This window comes from Pantherophis guttatus, chromosome 2 (genome assembly GCF_059756535.1).
Source record: "Pantherophis guttatus breed Tessera chromosome 2, ASM5975653v1, whole genome shotgun sequence".
Classification (NCBI taxonomy): Eukaryota; Metazoa; Chordata; class Lepidosauria; order Squamata; family Colubridae; genus Pantherophis; species Pantherophis guttatus.
In genome coordinates this window covers 180,137,021-180,160,034 of record NC_142064.1, presented here as the reverse complement: position 1 = coordinate 180,160,034, position 23,014 = coordinate 180,137,021, and positions in this window count along the sequence as shown.

Below are 23,014 nucleotides of genomic sequence, written 5' to 3'. Positions count from 1 at the left end.
TAGAAGGCATTTAATTGGTTTGATTGCTTTTTACCCTTGGCACTGTTCCCAAATGAATGGAGAAAAATATGCATTTTTGTGAGCTCCAGTTTCATAACCTTTGGCCCTTCAGCTGGAACTCTTGGCAGCACAATTGCTAACTCAGCTTCAGAAGAAGAAGTGGCTTATCTGAAGAAGTTCAGGGGAAAAGACACACAGTTCCTATAGGGAATCTCATTTTCTAACCCCACAACTAATAAACCAGCTCTCCTTTCTGAGTTTTCAATTAAATATACACACTTGGTTACAAATCTATTCCCTCTCTAACTTGTTTAATTCTGCCTTTGGGGAGAATATCTGCATTTGCCATTTAAGCTGATGTTGTCATGTGGTCATATTGGCTTGACTCTAAGATGGGATAAGAAAATCATGTCCCAATTGAGATATTTTGGCAATAGTCAGAAAAGTTAGAAAACCATATCCTTCCAATGGACAATTCTTCTGCTGCTATCCACCCTGACCTTTCTGTTTCAGGAAAGGAAAGCAATGACCAATTGCTTTCTTTCTTGTGGGCAGGTCTTTCTGGATTAATATACTTTTATGCATGTTGTTTGTATTTAAGATCTATACAACATTAAACTGCCTTTATACAAAGTTAAAGTATCATGATGCACTTGCATGCAGGCATAACAATCAGCTTTTAATAAAACAAACAAATTATCTCTCTGCTCCCTTTCTATATCTTGAGCATCTCATTTACCAGGAATGCTATAATAGCACAACGGTTATAATTCTTTCCTTATAAATAAAAAGGTTGCTGTTTTCAAAGTCAATGAAAATATGTTTTAATTTCACTGAGTCTTCTGATTTTCTCCATTCAATGGTTTTCCATTCAAGGTACAAGGCTTTATTGTTTATTGTTTGTTGGTTGATTGGTTTATTCTTTCTTTCTTTGAAGGAAAGAAGCCATGAATGATAGTTTCATGATTTGGTCCTGAAGAGACTGGCGCAGAACAAGTAGATAGACCTCATTAAAGATTGAGCATATATACAGAAAAGGTGCATAAAAAAGATAAGAACTAAGGAGAAATTTCCTAATGATGAGAGCAATCAACCTAGCTTGCCTTCAGAAGTTGTGGATGTTCCATCATTAGAAGCTTTCAAAAAGAGACTGGACAACTATTTGACTGAAATGGTATAGAGGGTTGAACTAGAAGACCTCCTAGGTCTGTTTCAACTCTATTATTCTATGTTCCATGAGTGTGGAATTAATACATGGCAATGTCATCTGTTTTTGCCCTCACCGTAAGAAGCACAATTGGTCAGCAGTGTCTTTTTTGAAAGACTAAGTGATTTTAGTTGTACTAGAGCAGGGGTGGGCAAATGTGGCCCTTTTACAACCTGTGGACATCAACCCCCAGAATTCCTGAGACAGCTTGGCTATCTCAGGAATTCTGGGAGTTGATGTCCACAGGTTGTAAAAGGGCCACATTTGCCCACCCCTGTACTAGAGTCCTTAATCTGACTATAGTTTCATAAATCTACTTTTTTCTATCAGCTCTCAAAACTAGAAATCAATTATTTTCTCTTGCTTTATTCAGGGGATTAAAGAAAGGATTTTGTTTTTCTAATCATTACCAAAAGAAAAATTATTAATAGAAATCTAACAACATACACTTAACACTTGAAATTTACACAAATTTTGGAGTTTAATATTACAAATACAAATTACAAATAACTTGATTCACATATCATGACAAATCACAATCTAGATTTGTTTTAATTTAGGTTTACTGGGTTATGTGAAACTAGTCATTGTGGCTTGTGCAAGAAGTAATAATTCAAATAAACCATGACTTAACACATATATCTCATATGATTCTTATTGAATATTATTTTATTATTTGCAGTGCAATTCCTTTTACAAACAGTATTGTGTAATATTTTTCTGTCACTTTAAATAATTCCACATTAAGGTTATCAGGTCTGGTGAGCACTAGATTTATTTAAAAGTGCACAGAGCATAATGCAATTCTGTGAGAGAGTGAGGTTACATCGGTGTCAGCTTGAGGTTACGTGGGCACACAAGAAAACAGAACTATCATAGTTGAGCTGCATATATTTTAACAATTATTAGATGGCAGCAAAGATGCAATCATTTCTGTATCTATTTTGTGATTACTGGATTTATTTATTTTGATAGCTCAGAACTGGCATCCCTATTCAGCATCAGTCTCTACCTTAAGTACAAGTTATATTTTGCCTGCTGATAGAACAAATAAATATATTGTAATAATGCAAGTGGTGATGATAATGACCTCATCACTAAGGGTAAGAAACTAAACTCTTAATTGATTTTCTTATGCAAAACTATGTTCTTAATACTGGGATATTCATACATGAATGATAGCTTCTGATTTGGTCCTGAAGAGACTGGCGCAGAACAAGTAGATAGGCCTCATTAAAGATTGGGCACATATAAAGAAGAGGCGCATAAAAAAGGTAAGAAGAATTTCAACCAATCTCTTTCTTGACCTGGAGACAGGGGTGAAATGCTCCCGGTTTTGTCTGGTTTGCCCGAACCGGTAGTAAAAAAGGCTACTGGTTCACCGAATCGGTAGTAAAAAATGTAAAAAAAAAAGTTCCGATGATCAGGTGAATAACGTGCGATCGTCAGAACTTTTTTTTTTTTTACTTTTTTAGCATTTTTTAACTACCGGTTCTCCGGAACTGGTAGTTAAAAATACTTTAAAAAGTAAAAAAAAAAGTTCCGAAGATCTTGTGTCGTTCAGCTGATCATTGGAACTTTTTTTTTTTTTTACTTTTTAGGCATTTTTTTACTACCAGTCTCTGGAACAGGTAGTAAAAATGCTTTAAAAAGGTTTTTAAAAAGGCTCCGATGATCACAGCCGTGGTGCGTGATCATCAGAGCCTTTTTTTACCTTTTAAAAGCATTTTTTTTACAACCTATTCAGCCGAATAGGTTGTAAAAAAATGCTTTTAAAAGAAAAAAAAAGGCTCCGAAGAGCGTGTGCCACAGCTGATCACCCCCCCCCTTGTGCTGTTCTACTTACCCCACACCTCCTTTTGGCATGCACTGTATGTGCATGTGCGCATGTGCACACCTTGCATTTGGTGCATGGTGCACACTGTGCATGCGCACACTCCGTGTGCATTTGTCACGCAGCGTGCATGCACAGCCATCAAACCAGTAGTAAACAGGTTCACAGCCATCAAACTGGTAGTAAACAGGTTCACCACTGCATGAAGATTGTTGAAGGTCAACATGAATATATTTCTAGGTGGCAACATTTCAAGACAATGTTACAGTAAGGTTAATCTGACATATGGTTTGTTTGTTTCTTATAGGCATGGAATATCTATTAAACACATGAAAACAATTACTATCTCAATTGGATAGTATCCTCTACTTCCTAGCCCCTAAACATCAATAATTATCACTGCTATGATTCTTATTTAAAAATCCATACTGATTTATGGACTATTTTTTAAAAACATGTGCCAAGGGATATGTTGCTTACTGTAATACATAATACAGGACATAGAAAGCAATAATGCTTTTATATAGATTATTTTTTTAAAAGGACTTTTAAAAACCTTCTTCCTTTACCAATGAATTATATATTCCCCACATATGTATTTTTTTTAGTTTTGACCAATATAAAGCTATAAATACTACACATCCCGTCATCCATGATCTTTGGTCCTAATGGTGAGGAAGGTTCATTTGACCATAATAATTCTTCAGCATGGAAATTGGCAATTTGGAGTAGAACAGATTTCTAGTTTATTTTTGTCATATTGCAGAATTCTAAGCATGTCTTTCTGTGAAATACATATTGTACACCTAAATTTCCTTTTTTCTACTAATGGACAGGGGGGGCATGGCCAGCTCAGTAGCTTTTTGCTACTGATATAAGATTTGATTAGGACCCAGGTCACACCAGAAAATGAATTGGTGGACCATTGCTGTTGGATTTAAGATTTTCTTTTAATACTCGGGATTTCTCTTTAAGAATTTTTGAGTGTGTATAATTGCTATTCTGCTGAATCAGTATTATACAATACTCCAAAAATGCAGCAATCAAAGATAGTAAAACAATGATGGACTAGATCAGGTTATCAAACTCAAGGTCTGGGGGCCAGATCCGGCCTGCGGGGTACTTAGACTTGGCCAGCGGGGTTGCCCTGGAAACAGAGAAGGACCAGCCCACAGTCACTCTGCCAGTGAAAATGGAGCTCAGGAGGGCTGCATGTGGCACTCACAAGCTCTTTTTTCACTGGCAGATGGTTTCAGGAGGCCATTGCAGCCAAAAATGGAGCTTGCAAGGGCCGCACGTGGCCCTCCCAAGCTCTGTTTTCACTGGCAGAGGGCTGCAGGAGGCCGTCACAGCCAAAAACGGAGCTCAGGAGCCCGTTTTCGCTGGCAGAGTGCTTGGGCCACCACAGGTGCCCCTGACACGAGTGACATTGAGCTGGCCATGCCCCCCCTGTCCATGCCCACCCCCCTGAGGTCAAACACAATCCTGATGTGGCCCTCAATGAAATCGAGTTTGACCCCCCTGGACTAGATAAAACCAGTCTGAAATAGTGCGGAGTATCCAGGGCTAGAAAATATGATGTGTCAATCATTTACACAAATCCTCTGGATAAACAGAGGTAAATATTATGAAGTATTTTTTTAAAAACCCTGTAACCATGGGTGGTGGGGCTTTTTTTTCTTCCCTCAATAACTTTGACTCTCAGCATTTCCTGATGATAAAACAACAGGGGCTGATGTTATTCCCAGTGGGTGAGTGTTGTGATGTTAAAATGTGGGAGGCAGGAAGGAGGAAATTCAATGAGAACCATATGTTGTCTGGTTTTGCCTCTCTTATGTTTATGAACATTGTGGTACATAAAGATTCATTTACTAGCTTCAGTTATTGATCTGTTTTGCTATTCTGAAAATGTAGTCAGTTCTGTTTTTCATTTGAGCTTTCAAATAAAATTGTGCTGTCAGTTCAAGTTATTTCATGCCACATAAATTGAAAGAACTTTGTTCAGTTCATATGCAAAAAAACATTCAGGTCAATCTTGGGTTGGTAAGGATGTGTTCAAGGAGATATTTCAAAGGTTCAGCTTCTTCAGTTACGCAGGCCATAGACATGCTTCTAATGAAATTAAATTTAATATTTGCAATAATTAAAAGTCCCAAAGGTGCTTTTTCAGGAGGCAACTGGACTTTCTTGTTTTTTTCTTTGAAGACGTTTCGCTTCTCATCCATGAAGCTTCTTCAGTTCTGACTGGATGGTCGGGAATGGAAGGATTTATATACCTTGCAGACGGGTGTTCATTTGCATCCTTTTAGAGAGTTATTGAGGCCCCTTGGAGGTTTATCTGTGTCCTCGGGGTTACTTGAATAGTGCAAATGGCGATGGAAACTTCTTGGCTGTAGGATGTTTTCTGTCCTGTGTCCCTTCACTGTTGAAGTCAGGCACAGACTGTTGGGGATGAGTCCGTGTTGTTTGCATCTCAAACTGAAGTGCAAATGGTTCCTGTGGTCTACAATTTTTCTGGAAATCATTTCATACTTCCACACCATTCAAAAGGTGTTCATCCTAAAGTGCATAGCTAAAGGTCTATGGAGATTCTCAGTCATCCAAGTCATGGTTGTCCCAAAGGTTCTTTTTCAGGTGGCAACTGGACTTTCTTGTTTTTATTTGAAGATGTTTTGCTTCTCATCCAAGAAGCTTCTTCAGCTCTGAGTGGATGGTGGGGAATCCAGTCAGAGTTGACTGGATTTTTTCAGTTTTTTCAGAAAACATCCTGCAGCCAAGAAGGCTCCACCCCCATACTCAGGTGACCTTGAGGACACAGATAAACTTCCAAATGGCCTCAAGAACTCTCTAAAAGAATGCAAATGATCAGCTGTCTGCAAGGTATATAAACCCTTTCATTACCCACCATCCAGTCAGAGCTGAAGAAGCTTCTTGGATGAGAAGCAAAACATCTTCAAAGAAAAAAACAGATGCCTCCTGAAAAGCACCTTTGGGACAACCATGACTGGATGACTGAGAATCTTCATAGACTTTAATAATTAAAAGTGTTAGGTTCATGTCCTACTTTCCTCAGGAGCTCAGTTTGATTTACAAGGGGTTTTTCCTCTTACTTTCACCATAAGCTTGTGAGATAGGTTGAGCTGAGTTGTCGGTTGTCTTCAACAGATTGTAAAGATATTTCTTCTACATACAGCAACCTGATGGATTCATGGGTGATGCCTACAGACTTAAACATTATTCTAAAGCTCTAGTCTGCTATATATCTGCCTATACATTACTATTGTCATTGTACAATAGTTGGTACAATGACACTGGCATTCCTACAAAGGGGAATTTGGATTTTCATCATGTACTAATATTAAATGATAATAATTATTTTAAAACAAGGAAATTTTGGGTACACTGGATCTTTTGTAAAATGGCAGCTGAATGTTTCATGATGAAGTTTTATAAACTTGGCATACATTTGTGGTTTACTGTTCTGATTCTGTTTCTATTGTCCTCCTTTTTCTGGTGTCCGTACATTGCTTCTTTCACTGGCAATGCTTTAGAGAAAATTGGGAGGAGCATGGAATGGAGTATGGAGTGAGAAGTATATAAAACAGTACAACATTACAACTCTACAACAGTAGCGAGAGGCAAACATCACTGGGTTTTGGAAGAATCAAATTTTTTGCTCACACAGTAGTTAGTGGAAGATTGAGGAGCAGTATGACTTACACAGATAGATTAAATCAAGTCAAAATGCAGAAGGGCCACTACTACAAGAACTGTAAGTTAATTCATTTTAAAAGATACTATCAAACACCAAAAAACAATACAGAACAATATCAAGCTACAAGAAAGGAAACAGATGACAACCCCATCAGCAACAGAAAGAGGGCGTAGGTATGTTTTAAATTATAATTGTGAATTGCAAAGAAGAAAAAAAGGAAGGCATGCTTGTGTTTTAAGTTATGACTAAGAATTGACACTAGGCAAAAGAGAATGTGGGAGGAAGAAAAGGCTTCAGCAACGAACACAGATCCTTGTCTTTATTCCAATCTAATATTTCCTTCTGTTTCTAAATGCACATCAGTGTACACTTTCCAGAAATCTCTCCAAGTGTCATATATAGGCAGATTTCTGTCACTATTTTGACCATCTTAGAGAGTTTGTATGCTGAGCATTATTATTTAATTGAAGAGCTGTTAACTCCCTTAAAATCTTAAAGCAATTTTTGTTAACCGAAGAGGAAAAAAGAACACAAGTATGCTTCTGCTGATAATTAAAGTAGCCTTCTCAATTACATTAATACTTGATTTTTAAACTGCTATTTCTTGCCCAAATATTGAGCACAGTGAACGTACAATCCAGGATGTTATTTATAATTCACATGTAGCAAATTTGATCACACTAAAATGCATAATTCTATTTTATAGGGAATAGAAGAATGTCCACAAAATGAACAGTATGATATCTATCCTGTCTTCTTAATACCATATGAATATTTTGGCATGGTTGAGCACCACTAGGTATTCTAAGTGGATATCTCTTAGGAAAAGACCTATCAACAATTAATGTATCACAAGGACTGTTAATTCTGCCTACAAAACTCTCAATGGCCACTAGATGGTAGCTAGAAATATAGAAGATTCTTAAAGTCACTCTTCAGATGAAAATTCAATTCGTTTGAATTTTTGCACTCAACTTTTGCTGGCTCTGTGCAAGATAGGTGATTTTAATCGAAGGAAGTCATGTAATTGTCCTTGCTGAGTTTTCACTGGAGGGAAATCAACAGAGAATCAAAGTCTGCCTTTCCTTCATAACACCTTATTTTTCTCATGACTTCAATGTAACCTACTCTGTCTGCAGCAGTTGGAGGATGTTAAAGACTGAATGTGACCTTTTTACATGCAAAGCATAAACTATGTGACAGAACTTTGGTCTCTTCCATTTATTTGCTGATTATTAGCATTTACGTCTGTTTTGTGTCCTGCAGTTGGATTCACCACTGTACTAAGTAAGACATAAAGTAATCTGTTTAGTTTTGCCGAGTTTGTTATGTGGTTTCCACCATTGTGTTAGGAATTGGCATGATCATAACTTGTCCAATTGTGGCTTACTCAATGAAATCATGGCTTAGTGCAATATGTAAACCCAGCCCAAATCTGATATTTTAAAGATTATCCAGCACATGGCTTTATATGGATGGTTCAGTCGATACTTGAGAAATATGAACAGAAGTGCAGAGAGAGATATTTTGGTGCAATATTGTATGCTTCCTCAAAATGGATGCCGACTTGGCAGACTTCAAACAAAAAAAGCCTTTTAGCTATTCCTCTTTCTGTATTATTATTATTTATTTATTTGTGGATCTGTTTTTCTTCACTTCTGTCTGGTAAACATTCCATTCCTTCTATGGAAGTCTTTCCCCTACCTTGTGCTTGCCTACGCAGATTGCTACCGCATTGGTGCATGGTGACTGTGGATTGCTCCAGTTGGAGCACTATCCAAGCACTCCCATGACTAACTTAACACTCTTACTTTTATAGGACACAGAAATGGTGGTGAAATTTAGTCAGTGCCTGGAGCAAAAAGAAAAGGGAAGTAAAACTCGCAAAACTTGTCTGATACAACAAATTCAACTAGCTGCTGGCTGGGGGATTCTGGGAGTTGAAGTCCACCCATCTTCAAGCTACCAAGGTTGAGAAACACTGCTTTACAGTAAATCAAGTTATTTGTTCCTCTAGCCACCCCAACACACAACTGTTTTGTTTTTTTATTTCATTTATTTATATCACACCTTTATTGGTTTCTAAATAACTCAATGTGATGAACATGCCTAATATTCTTTTCTCCTCTGATTTTCTCAACAGCAACCCTATGAGGTGGGTTAAGATGAAAAGAATGATTGCCCTCAAAGTCCCTGGCTGGCTTTCATCTCTACTGGGAGACTAGAATTAACAGTCTTCTGATTTCTAGCCTAGTGCCCTTACCACTAGATGAAACTGGTTCACACTAGACCAAATTGTTGTGCTGAAGATGTGTGCACACAGCCAGCCACAGCTGGCACACACATGGCATCATCAGATTTAATCTATTGCAATGTTAATTTCTGCTGCAAATGATTGGAAAAATTGAGATATTTAAGCAAAACACCTTCCAACCATTTTCCATTTGATCTTTAAACTAGAAATGCTGATAATTGAATCTTCAATACATGCTGCTACTACTAAGCTGTGATACTTTGCACTGTTTTCCATAGATTTCAAAACAAGTCATACAAATTAGCTGTTAATCACAGTTTCAGAAGATAATACCTGCTCTTGTTTTAGTTGACATTAATTCAAGACAGGCCAAGAACATTGCATTGCCCAAGTACAGACTGATGACAGACTGGGTTTTCTGACAATAATGTTTAAGGAGTTGTTAATTTAAAGATTTTTGTTCTGATGTCATGTCTTCAATAATATTACTTTTTCATAATTAGGTGGTAGACTACCTTAGGAAGGTTAGGTAAACTGAAGGGATGGGGACAAGGAATTCTAATAGCAGTCAGGCAAAATTTGCATTCCATGTAACAATTCCTGACACTTATGGGGGAATATTCCAATATTGGAATTTAGCAAGAAATTTTGGAGTTCATGACCTAGAATTTGCCATGTTTCCCTGAGGTTGCTTGAAAATATAGCTGTCCTAACTTTAGTTGATGAATGTGATTCAGCACATTCTGTAGGTATAGGACAGAAGAAACTACATGATAGATTCAGTAGGATGATCAATTTATTATTTATGTTTTCATTTTATTTATTGTATCAATTTATAGAGTTCCTTATCTTGCCAGCTACAACCCCAGATTTCAAACCTAACAGTAAAAACCAATAGAAACAAAATAAAATAACTCCTCTTCCAACAAAATAAAGTTAATAATAACATAATAGCAGTCAAGGAAAATGTAGCCAAATTCATACAACAACAACCATACTAAAATTTCACATTGATAAGCTCTCCCAACCTTTGGATCCCATATGCAAAGAAACACTCAGATGTTCAAGGATATACAAATGCCAGCAGACCTTCTTATCCTGAATTATAAATTATGACATTGTGGTCATGTACAGATTGTGAGTATATGAAACAGCCTGCTGTTGCACAAACGCCTAGTAAATAGAAGGTCATGGTATGTCTGTGTGTCTTTGTTTGAGTGTTTGCATGTGCATGTGCATGCGCATGTGCTTCCAAGAAGAGAAGCTTTATTAGAATTACAATCAAAAGACATTGTGCAAATGCATATTTCTCTCTTGAACAAATGTACTGCGTTGACCAAAAAAAGAGAGACTCAGATAGTAGGAAAAGGACATAAGATGGCTAGGGATGAATGATGTTTTTATTGGAACTTCCAATAAAAAGTTGTTATGATGTCTCATAACCAGGCAGTTAAAAAATTATCTGGAATTGCTCTGGATAAAATCTCTGTAATGGTTATGTTGTTCTACGTTCCAGGCATGGAAACAATTTTGAATTGTGGCACCCTTCAAGGTATTTGCAGAGATGTTAACAATTTGAAAGGGCATGAAATCCTTATTGACGCAAAAGGGATTTCAGCAGAGCATGATGTACTTCAGAGCATGTGTGTCCTGCAGTGAAAGTTGGAAATATATGAAGGAAGGAGGGGAACCTGGTGGCTGTAGGTGTCATTTATCACTTGGGAACACGTAATTCAAGCTTTCTTTTGTATCCTTTTCTTTTTGTAAAATATTTACAATCCTTCTAGAGTTATGGTAAGAATAATTCTGTTTGGCAGAGAGAGAGAGAGAGGAGAGAGGAGAGGGAGAGAGGGAGAGAGAGAGATGGAAAGAGAGGAGAGGGAGAGGGAGATGGGGAGAGGGGGAGAAGGAGACGGAGAGGGAGAGAGAGAGAGAAGAGCAACATGGCTGCCATTGGACTCCTTATGGTCTTGAGTCTTGACCTTATTAGTGGTGTGATAAGTTTCTTTATTACTTGCATGGAGACACCTAGGGGGAAGTAGAAGTAGAGTCAAAAAGAACAACCAGATTGTGCAAGCAATGCAAACAAAGCTCCAAATCTCTGTTGCCCAAAACTATATGATCAGAGTTTTTGAAGATAATTCTTTTCTTTTTAACTTTCAAACAATTATCTTTTACTTTGCCTGAGAGCTTACTTGGTCCATTGCCCATACTGGCCACTCACTGTGTACAGACATGAATGACCTTGTCTTCTTCCCACTTTCAGCCCATTGGATATGCTCCCTATTCCTGTATGTTCCAACTTGGATTCAAAGCTGTTGTTTGCAATCCAAGCTACCTTAAGGCCTTCAAACCAGATGATTTCCAGCACTTCACTCCATTTTTACCGTGTTTCCCCAAAAATAAGACCCTGGGTTTTGGAACCCTGAAATAAGTGCTTGGCCTTATTGCCATGCGCACAAAAGCCCGATTGGGCTTATTATCAGGGGATGTCTTATTTTGGGTGAAACAGGGTAATATTAGGTGTAGATTGAATGGGCTGAACTTTCTGGCACATCTCCTTGCTGCCATCAGCTGTTCTGATGAGCAGTTACTGTTTTCCTAACAATTGGCTTATTACGTTAGTGAACCAACCTTAATCCTAGCAGTTCATGGTCCATTCAATCCCTACATCTCCCATGGGCACTCTTTCAGGTTGAAGAAAGCATCGTTCCTTTGCTTTCCACCCACTACCCACAATATTTTAAAGTTTCCCTTCGCTTTATTTAACCCCTTTAAGTTCCAGTATAGGATTGTTGCTACATTCTTTCTTTAAAGTTTGAACTATTAGTTCTTCCTTGCTACAAAATATCCATGGGCTGCCAAGGAAAGAAGAAGAAAAAAACTGTTCCCTCTTGCTTTGGTTATTATAGCATCAGGATACCATAAAAAAGAAAGAAAAGATCTGTGCTAGCATCAAAGGAGATAATGAGACCAAAAGGGGAGCAAGAAGTGGAGACATCCACATGTGCGAACATCTGGGAAAGCATAGGAAAGGCATGGGACTAATGAGAAGGAAACAACCTCTAAAAACTAAAAGGCAGATATTGACATTGCAATCTGCACAGGAGACAGCACAGGAAACCGCCTTCTCTGAATGGAAGGCAAGTAGCAGGGGAATGACCATCAGATTGTGTGGTGGCCATAATCTGGACCGAGAACCAGGCCAGCTCCATTGCCCACCCACTGTGATCTGGATTGGGATTTCTGAAGTTGACTTAAGAAGCACTAGGAACCAGCAGGAAAACCAGGGGCTTACACTGCAGCATAGCATAGCATTGTTCCGTGAGGAGATTTTTCTTGACAAAAATGTGTGTGACTCAAGCTGCAATTTCTGGGGTCCTTATGGACTCTCTCAACTAAATACGAACTCCTTTGGCCCATTTCTTGCTTCATTTGTTTTGTTTTTCCTTTTCAACTTTCTTTCCTGCTGTCTGAGAGAGTGAAGGGCAGCACCCCATATGCAGATAAGGAGATTCACTTCAGCAAAATGACTTATGGAGAACAAAGTACTAAAGACTTCATTGCAGTGAATCAGTCCAATAATGGAATGTAGAATGTAAGCACTTGCAATTGAGAAGTTACCTGTTTCTTTTTGCCAAAGTTTTCGGTGAATTCATTCAAATGCTTGAATCTTGTACCTGCAATTAATTACTTGGCAGAAAATAGCACTGAATCAGTGGAAACAACCAAGTAGATCAGAAATATAGGTCTGCTTTACCTATTTTATCAATCCCTAATAGCTTTAGTTCTGATAGGTGCACTAAATGATTCCAGCCACTGTAAACTATTGTGCTTTGTGTACACGGTAAACTGTGGTTTATGACAAGCTTAATTCGGCAAAATATGGTCAACTGCAACATGCAAACCAGTTTGAATTGTATCTTAAAATATACTTTTAGAACAGTCTTTAAGGGAAGGGAATTGAGATCTGAAAGTATTTGTAATGGTGTTCGTATTTGTAGTAGCAATAAGTATGGTAAATGGCTTCTTTTAGGAGTATTTTCCCCCAAGAAATGACAGCAGTCAGTGACAATAAATTTAGAGTGGTCTGTTTGGTATTGGATACAATTTGGGCTATCAGAGCTAGGTTGCATTTCTGAATAACCAACCAATGGCAGCAAAGAGGTACAGAATGCTAACTATTTGCTGTCACCTAGTAATTCTCCAGATTCCTGCAGCTCAGAATTGGTAGTTCTATGAACACTGAGCAAATTATTTTTTAATCTGGAAGAGACCCAAAATGTATAAATATTTTCACAGATCTGGCACTGTTAGAATGAAGGCATCCTTCCTGTTGATCTGTAACAACTCATTGGGTTTCATCTGATAAATGTAGAGGATTTGATAAATTTGTGACAAAGAATAACTCTAGCCTGTTGGGGATTTTTTTGACTGAAAACCTGGCCTCATACCAGTTCCTGACTCTCTTAGCCAGTTGGAAGGAAATAAGGGATAAATGGAATGTGTGAGAGAACCCTCCATCCTGTCCTACAGTGGAGTCAAAAAATCTACATTGTTATCTACTGAGTTAATCCTTTATTCAGTCTTTCCATCACTGTGCTGCAGTTGTACAGATGCTGGGCAGTTATGACAAGCAACCCTTTGCAAACTAACAAGGGAATCACAGAAGCTTTGGTGAATTACTATTCTCTTCTTCAGAGATTTCGGAATATGGGTTGTGATTCACAGAAGCTTACACATGTTCCACATTTAATACATGCCTATGGTTAGTAAGTATTTATTGCAGATAAATTGCTTCTTGTTTTGCCACAAGAAGACTTTCAAGGCTACTCTGCTGGATACTGACAGTTTAAGAAAAATGTTATGGGATTTTATATGGCATTGATGACCAGGGAATCTTTATTTTCTTCATGTATTTTACTGGCACCAGCCACAGGGATCCCCTAGTCTTGGTAGTCAGTAACTTCTACTGTTGGAAATGATATGTATCTGTGTTAGGGGGGGAAATGTGGTTATACATTGCCCTGCATTGTGTTTTCTCTGAGTATCATAAACTATTCAGATATTTGTCTTCAGTGTCTCCCATTCTTGGAGCAGTATAACTTGTCAAGAAAGCTGTTTTCCATGCTAACATTGACCAGCCTACATACCATTACAAATCAGAGAACAGGGCAAGAACCAACATTATCCACATACTGCATGCCCATTTTCTATATACTGCATGCTCTAATTGTAATTCCTCACAATAATGAGAGATAGAACATCACATTTAACCTATCAAATATATACATGAAATATCTTATTTTTTTTTACTTTTATTCATAAGACAGGATTTTTAAAAAAGTTTTTTATAAAAACGTCAAATCAATGCATGAACAGTGTGGTATCTGGCTGCCATACATTCTAATACAAATAAATCTAACCAGGTTAATCATAATCATTGCATTCAATCCGCTTATGTATTTCTAATAATAATAATACACACTTGCATTAAGTTATGTTCTATCATTGTTCAATTATTCCACGTTTTCTCTTGTTATTACTTTCATTTTATGATATAAAAATGTATACACTAATATTCCCCTTTCTCTTGTTTCTATCACTTATTCTAACTTTTGATCATATCACCCTTTATTAAAAGACTTTTCCTTTCTTTCCTATCTAATTTCTAATCATATCACCTACCTAAAAAAAAAGGGGGGGGGAGAAAAAAGGAAGAGAGAGAGAGAGAGAGAGAGAGAGAAAAGGAAAAGCAACTCAGAACAACAAAAAAGAAAAATCATCCATCCATCCTCTCTTGCCCACTTCAATACTTTAATTGCTATGCTTTAAAGGAAAGATAGGAAAAAAGAAAATCAAATCTGAACAACAAAAAAAGGGGGGGAACGCATCTATCCATCATTTCATAAGACAGGATTGACTGAGCCCTCTGAAGCCCAGTCTTTTATTTTCTCATACAGAGGCCTCCCATAAGGAAATGATTTGGAATTGACCGCTAGGAGAAGATAGGCCTTACTCGGTGTTCTCCCTTAGAATATTTATCTTGCAATCCCAATAGAAGAACTCTTGGTCTTATATTGAGTTTGAAGACAAACCTTTTGCCTTCTCATATGTGCAAGTCTGAAGAAGACGAAAATAAGCAGGCCTTTCCAGCATCTTGAAGAGGCCCATCAGGGAAAGATGAATCTTGGCACAAGTAGGGGAAGTGGTGATATAATCCCTTTTAAAAATATACTTGCAAGCAAATGCCAGAAAACTTGCAAATACATTTAAAGATTTTGATAATTAAGTAAGTTGCAGGGGTGGGGAAGAATAAGAACCTTCTTTGTCCAAATTTAATAAATCTGTATGCCAAATGCTAATTTTCAAAACCTGAAGAGGTTTGTTTCTGAAGAGTAATGACCAAGGATTTTATATAAACTGTGATGAACTCTGTTGAAGGTGAAATGAAGGGAAATAGTGAATATTCTTAGAAGAGTTCTTTCCTTTCCTGTTTTCTTCCTGCCTCAGTTTCTCTCAGCAAGATAGAAAAGACAAGTGAGTTATAATATAAACGTTGCAATTTGAATCAGATCTAATTTTTCTACAGCCCTGAACAGAATTATGCGTAAGCCCTTCTTCTTCGTTCTAAATAACCATTCTCAATGCAATCATTATTTCAATATTTGCTCTTTAGTTTTATATTTGACTATATAAGCTGTTTGTATCTGCCCCTGTAAACTGATATTATTGGCAAAACATGGCCTGGTTTAAAAAAAACCTACCATGTAAATTCTGAAGCTTTTCAGGTAGTGTGTGGCTGAAATTTTGATCAGAAGATGTCAACAGTCTTATATTAATGAATGTGACCTAAGTGATAGAATTAGAACAAACTTATGTTGCTTACTTAGAATGTGTTCCAAAGAATACAAGTGGTCTGTTAGGTCAATTTGAAGCACTGTTAAGTCAATCTCAAGTAGATGGAACATTTCTTCACTGTAAATATCCTTTGTAGTACTCTTCTCTTTCTATTCATTTAAAGAATGATATGTTCTCCCATGTCACAATAATGACTGTGGGCGGTACAAGATTAAAACAATAATTACAGCATCTGCATATAACCCATAATGCCCATGATTAAAACAAATCAACAACAATAACAACATCAAAAACCAAACAGAAAAGCCATATGGACAAAAGAGCTCACCTGATCACTTGGCCCCAAAACTGGACAAAATAGGCAGGTCTTCAAAGCCTTCAAAAAGTAAATAAGAACAAAGCCATCTGGATTTCTGAAGAGGTTGTATTCCACAGAGAAGGCACAACTCCTGGTTCAACAAGATAACATACATCACTGTTCTGAGTCAGCTACAGCTTTCAAATGCTTTTAAAGGGCAGTCCAGGCAGGTGCATTGTAGTGATCAAAACTGGAGGTTACTACAACATGAGTTACTATGAAAAAGGCTTCCTAGCTCAGGAACACAACTATGCAGTTGGTATAGAAGCAGTTATGATGTTGGACTAGGAGCCAGAACACCCTGGTTTTCTTGTCTGTCTACAATCATTAACTGGGTGACTTTGAGCCAGTCACGTACTCTTATTTCAGGGGTCAGCAATCTTGGCTCTGGAGCCGCATGTGGCTCTTTTATCCCTCTGCTGCAGCTCTGCTGCAGCTCCCTGTCCCTGGTAAGCTCCACAATTGAAAGGTTAGGGCAGGTAGAGGAAAAAGGGCGCTGCGGTAGGAGGAGTCTCTATGATGGAGGAACTGGATTTACGGTCAGTTCCAGAATTTAATGGGGGGCTTCCGGTTAGGACCTTTATGGTTCTGAGTATTTAAGGTTGCCAACCCCTGTCTTAGTTAATTCTTCCTTACAGGCTTGTTGTGAGGAGGAAAGTGTTCTAAATGACAGGCAGGCTATAACTCAAATAAATAAATAAAATCTCGAAGCCAACTTTTTTTAAAACTACTTTTATTGTTGTTTGTAATCCTATAAGGGTTATAGTGCATAAGATTTAAACTATAAATATTTTAAATAATAAACAAAATGAAGCCCATTGGGCAAGGTGTAATGATGTATGTTCTTAGGGATGGGGCAATCTTTGCTACTCAAGGCAGCATATACATTTTTTTCTAAGCAGAAAAAGACCCTTGAAGATGCATTCATGCAAACTCCAAGTACTTCTGAAAGAAAAACAGTGCTTGGAATGTGAAAAAAAAAACCCAGAAGTTTCAACCTCCCTGTCTCTACCATAGTTTTAGGAATTGTTTTGCTTTGCGTGATAGTATGATTTCCTCTTTTACAGAGACAGTTTCTGCTTGTGTAAGAAAGAACTACCTCTTATTATTTTGAGCTGAAGATGTTACTCATCTGTCTTGTGACCCATTGTTTTATTATTATTATTCATATTCAGTAGGGAAAGGCAGCCTTTCCCTACTGAATATGAATAATGAATCCTTCAAATTTTCTGGGCTATCATTTCAACTATTAAAAAAAAAAGCAAAAACATTGAAACAAGCTTTGTATCACTTTAGCTGACTTATTCTCATCCTCTTCTTCTCTTTTCATCTGCATGTTTCCTTCTTCCCACACACTTGAAATCTTGTTCACAGCCTCTAAATGCTCAAAAGCACATTCTGGGAGCATGCAATGGACCCACAAAGAAAAGTGGCATTAACTATCACTTTTTAGTTTAATAACACTTGTTTTAGACTGGCTTTCTCTTTCTCCTTCTCCTGACAAGTAGATTTTTGATTAACAATTGGTTCAGGAACCTTTGTTCTGGCAGGAATGGAGCCTCATTTGGCTCTAACTTTTACTTCTCTTGCCAAATCATGAGATTCTGCAGACTTCAGAATGCTATAACACTGAAATTAAACAAAAGGAAGATAAATTGCTACCACTAAGTAAACAGGTAGATTCTGCTTTACACTGTATTATTAGCAAAACTTTATTCAATATGAACTTGATGGAAGCTTAGTTAGTTTCAGGATAGAGCTGGAACAACCAAGGAAGTGTTAGAAACAGTAGAGAAAGGTAGGACTTGCTGTTTTTATAGTTCATTTGGGAATACATTGAGAGCATGATTTCATTTTTAGGGTACTACAGTGCCAATGGATGAGAGAAGAGAAAACCAAGTTCATAAATTGCACTTAAATTACAACATGATTTGTTTATTTTGGGCTTAGTGTGATGAGCAAACCCATCCAATATTTCATATTATTTGTAAACTATTTTACAGAGATTTCCTTCCTTGACAGGATCTTTCACATGATGCTAAGCCAAAAGCAAACAAATCATAATATCCTTAATATGTTTCATGTACAAGAAACATTTTTCCAAGAAGGCAGCAATAGAGAGATAAAGTTTACCTTTATTTGTAAAATTCATGTCTCTTAATAGTATCAAGTCTGGGTAGCTTTGTTGCATCCAGAACTTTTTAATGGATCACAAGTTTGACATAGTTCTTCCCATTTTTCTCTCTATTTTGCTCTCACTTCCTATAAAGAAACTTCCTGTTTAAAATACTGACATATGTCTACTCTTAGAGATCATGAACATGGTCAAAGATAGCTACAGTCTCCCTAAACATTGGCTGGGGTCCAAAGGACTGATTCAGCTCATGCAGGGAGTTTACAATAGACAAAAAGAGAGTTTCCTCCTTTTTTTTCTCAGCCTCTGATGCCACACATCAAATTAAATTTCACTCGCCTTTTTAAAACTAGGTGCCCAACTAATATTGCTATCTTAAGACAACCACATTTCCAAATATTCATGAAAACTGATGGGTGAACAAAGTAGTAACACATTGCAATATTAGCCTGACATTCAATTTTGACATCTGATTGTTGTCTTTTTGCTGAAAGAATTAGAATAGAATAACAGAGTTGGAAGGGACCTTGGAGGTCTTCTAGTCCAACCTCCTGCTTAGGCAGGAAATCCTATACCACTTTAGACAAATGGTTATCCAACAATTTCTTAAAAACTTCGTGTTGGAGCATTCACAACTTCTGCAGGCAAGTTGTTCCACTGATTAATTGTTCTATTCTTTTTTTTAAATCCTTGTTAGTAGCTTTGAGGATATAACCCATCTTATAAAACAATACTTTGAAGATTTGTGGACATTTTTGGAAATTTATCTGACAATCTGTGATATTTGGTGTCCAGATCTGACACACTAAATCTGAAGCATGCTAGTGTGTATTAGCACCAAAAATGAAACTTACATTTTTCTTCTAATTCAGTATGGGTGAGAGGAATATCATCCTTTACTTTTAAATGATTAAGAAGATCAGACAAATCTTAAATGATGGATGGATGATTTATTTCAAGAATTGTCAATGGGCAGGTGAGCTGGCATTGGTGATCTGAGAATCTGTTTGGTTTTTCAGGGGCCTTGCTCCCCAACTTTCTGGTTGTGAGACCCCATTTCTGAAGTTGGGCTCACTGGGTCAGTTGGGATCGTTGCTACCATACAAGCCTCCTTGCGATGTGGCAACTTCCCTACCTGACCTACTGGAGGCCATTTCAGGGCTGGAGGTAGAGTTCTCCAGGCTGGGGGACTTCAATCTGCCATCTATGAGTTTGGCCTCAGAAGCAGCCCAAGTGGCTACTATGGGCCTATCCCAAATCAGCTCAGGCCCAATTAAGCGGTGGTCACCTGCCAGATATGATCTTACTTGTTGGTGCAACGGCAAGATGATCTGTTGGGGGATCTGTCATTATTCACCCTGTTATGGTAGATTGAGCAAGTTACCCAATATACTTAGCTTGGAATTGTTTTTTCCAGTGCAGGAGGTTGGACTCCACACCATCAATACCTTTCTCAAAAGGTCAGAGCAGGACCAAGCCTTGTATCCAAATTAAGTAAATGAATCCAACCAACCTCCATTTTACCTCTTCGTAAAGTCTTTCAGGCTAAACTTGTTCTGATCATGCTCTATGGTGCCGAAATTTGGGGTCTTACAGAGGCCCCCATATTAGAGAGAACTCAAAATAATTTGTTAAGGAGGATGCTTGGGGTAAACAATTCCACTTCAGCTGCAGCCATCAGAGCTGAATTGGGACATTTCTCACTGTACACCTATACAATCACTAGGGCGGTACCTACTGTCTAAAAATGACCCAGATGGAAGCCAGCAGACTCCCCAAAATCTGCCTAGAGGAACAGCAGATTTCAAATCCTCAAAGGTATTCCTGGCTAACCCGGCTGTCAGAAATATTGAACCGATATGGCGTAGGGTTCCCGTTGTGTGACACACTGAAGCAAGTTAAACAACAGATTAAAGATATACATGGGCAAATGGACATGGCAACCCTTTCAACTAATCAGTCCCTTAAACTGCTGACAGCAGTTAAAACAACTTTCACTCTGGAAAAGTATTTACTTCTAGAAATGCCATCAGTGGAGAGACAGTTATTTGTTAAGTTTAGATTCGAACTTCTAGATACCAACGTTAGATTCGGCCGTTACCGGAAAATCCTGTATGACAAAAGAACATGCATATGTGGGGTAAACGTCGTGGAGGACACGGCGCATATAATATTCGAATGTAGGCTGTATGAGGAAGTAAGAAAACAATATCTGTCCCCAATTATAAATAAATTTACCCACTGGAATATAAGGCATAAATTAGCATTTCTGTTGAGGGCTGACTCTCCTCCCCTGGTAAGAGCTATCACTCGCTATCTTAAAAGGATGACAGCAATACGAGCCAGTTATGTCAAAAAAAATTTCATTGAATGTAAGAAAGATGAGCTGAGTTAGAGAGGAGCTATCTTATTTGGGTTATCTAGTCTTGGCAACTTAGCTATTGAAATTTGATATTGTAAAATTTTAACGTCATATATCATATATTTTTAGATTGTTATTTTTGTAACTGTTTTATCTTTTTCCCTTTTTCTTTTCTGTTTTGTTTGAAAAGGCCTTCGGGCTATTCAATAAACAATACTGTACCCTGTTATGGTCACATCATGGTTTCCTTGAGATGCTATTATGTCCTCCTCCTCCGCAGAGAAGCTAGATCCATTTAAGCAACTGATGGACCAAATGTAGTTTTCTTGGTCAGGTTTTTCAGAAGTGGTTTACCATTGCTTCTTTCTTAGAGCAGACGGTGACTGGTTCAAGGTCACCTATTTGTTTATTTATTTATTATATTATATTTATTACTTTATAAGTAACTCAAGGTGGTAAACATTTCTAATACTCTTTTCTCTTCCTACTTTCCCCACAAAACAACCCTGTGTTGGTCTGAAAGAAAGTGATTGGCCTAAGGCAGGACTAGAACTCATAATATCCTGATTTCTAGGCCAATTCCTTAATCACTACACCAAACTGGGTGCCCTAAAATCTGCTTTACCTAAAGCAGATAAGTTGCACTAAAGAATTGTTGTGTCCATATTTTTCCACTTAAAAATAATTTTACAATTCTTTTTGCTATAATAACTTGCTACTCTATTTTGATCCGGAAGTATTGAAATTCTAATGGACTCTGTTTCATTTAATCAGTGCCATCATTCTGCTGAGCCATTTATTTCTCCTATCCTTGGTGTTTGTAATGGAAAAAAAGACAGTTATAATGATGTACGAAATGAAGAAATGTGATTCCCAATGCTTTCCCAATGAAAGAAACTATGTACATACATGAATTCTCTGGTGAGCATTTAAGCACAGTATGGCCTGTTTAAAAGCAAAACTGTTTACTGCAATTTAGAACTGTTTGTTTACCAAACATAGCATGATCTTGCCCCAAAACACTGGCAAAAGTTGTCGTTTGCTTGCTTGACTGCCTATAAGAAAAATAAAACAAACCAACAAAATAAAGACTCCAGCCACTATCAAATGAATTTGAAGAGGTTTAGTGTTTTAAAAAATCAATTCAATTCTTCCTCTATTTGTTTTGATTTCTATGGTTTCCCAGACTACAATTTGTGATTCTTAAAATAATAGGCCAGAGTTCAGAGAATGTTGTAAACTGTATTTTCTTGGGGCAAAGAGAGACATATGGAGGCAGTGAGAAATCCACCACCTCAAACCCCTTTGCTTTGGCAGTGGAAACCCAAATCTACTTTAATTTCAATTCAATCACCCTTGTCTTGCCATTGTTTTCAACAGAGAACAAACACATCCTCTTCTACCTCCCCTCAATCTTCTCTTTGGCAAGCTAAAAATGCCCAACTTCTCAAGTCCCTTAGCTCTCCTTTGAACCCACCTCAGGATTTCAATATCTCTTCTCAAGTACTGGACCCCAAACTGGAAACAATAAAAGGAAGCCCCACTGGGACACAGAATAATGGAACGATTATCTTCCATAATCTAGATGCAGATTTTCTATTAATGGCAGATCAAGATTATATCGGATTTTTTAGCTGCTGCTTCACAGTGATTGTTTATGGTCAACTGACTTCTTATGTAGATTGCTGCTGCCAAGCCAGATCTCTTCAATCCTGTGCCTATGAGTTTATTTTCCTGCCCCCACTATGTAGGGACTTAATATTTGTCATCGCTAAATATTGTATTGTTGGCTGTGGTCCAATGTACAAATCTGTCAAGGAGGTTTTAAATAATGAATTGTTGATTATTATTTATTATTATTTATAGTTGGGTACACAGGCAGCCAGGCATTTAGCCTAGATTTTACATTTTTATCCACCAATTAAGTCCCTCCCAAGGACCTGAGATTGTCAGATGTCATTGTGAGGGTCCTCTCTGTGCTCTTTGAGCTTGGTTGTTTTCTTGCAAGTGTTTGATTACCCAAATTAGGTAGCATCCTCAGTGCTCACAGTTATTGTTGTTTCATAGTGATAAAGGTATAATTGCAAGATGTAAGCTGTTTGAAGTAAAGCTACCTTTTGGAATTGACTGACAGTGATTTTGTCAGTCCTGATGTTGTTCAAGTAAGGTTCCCAATGTTTTGGAATTGCATGCAAATTATTATTATTAGAACAATCTTTGCTTTATCTGCCACTTATATTTGCAAGTACAGTAGAACCTCTGGTCACGAAAGCTTCTGACCACGACCAA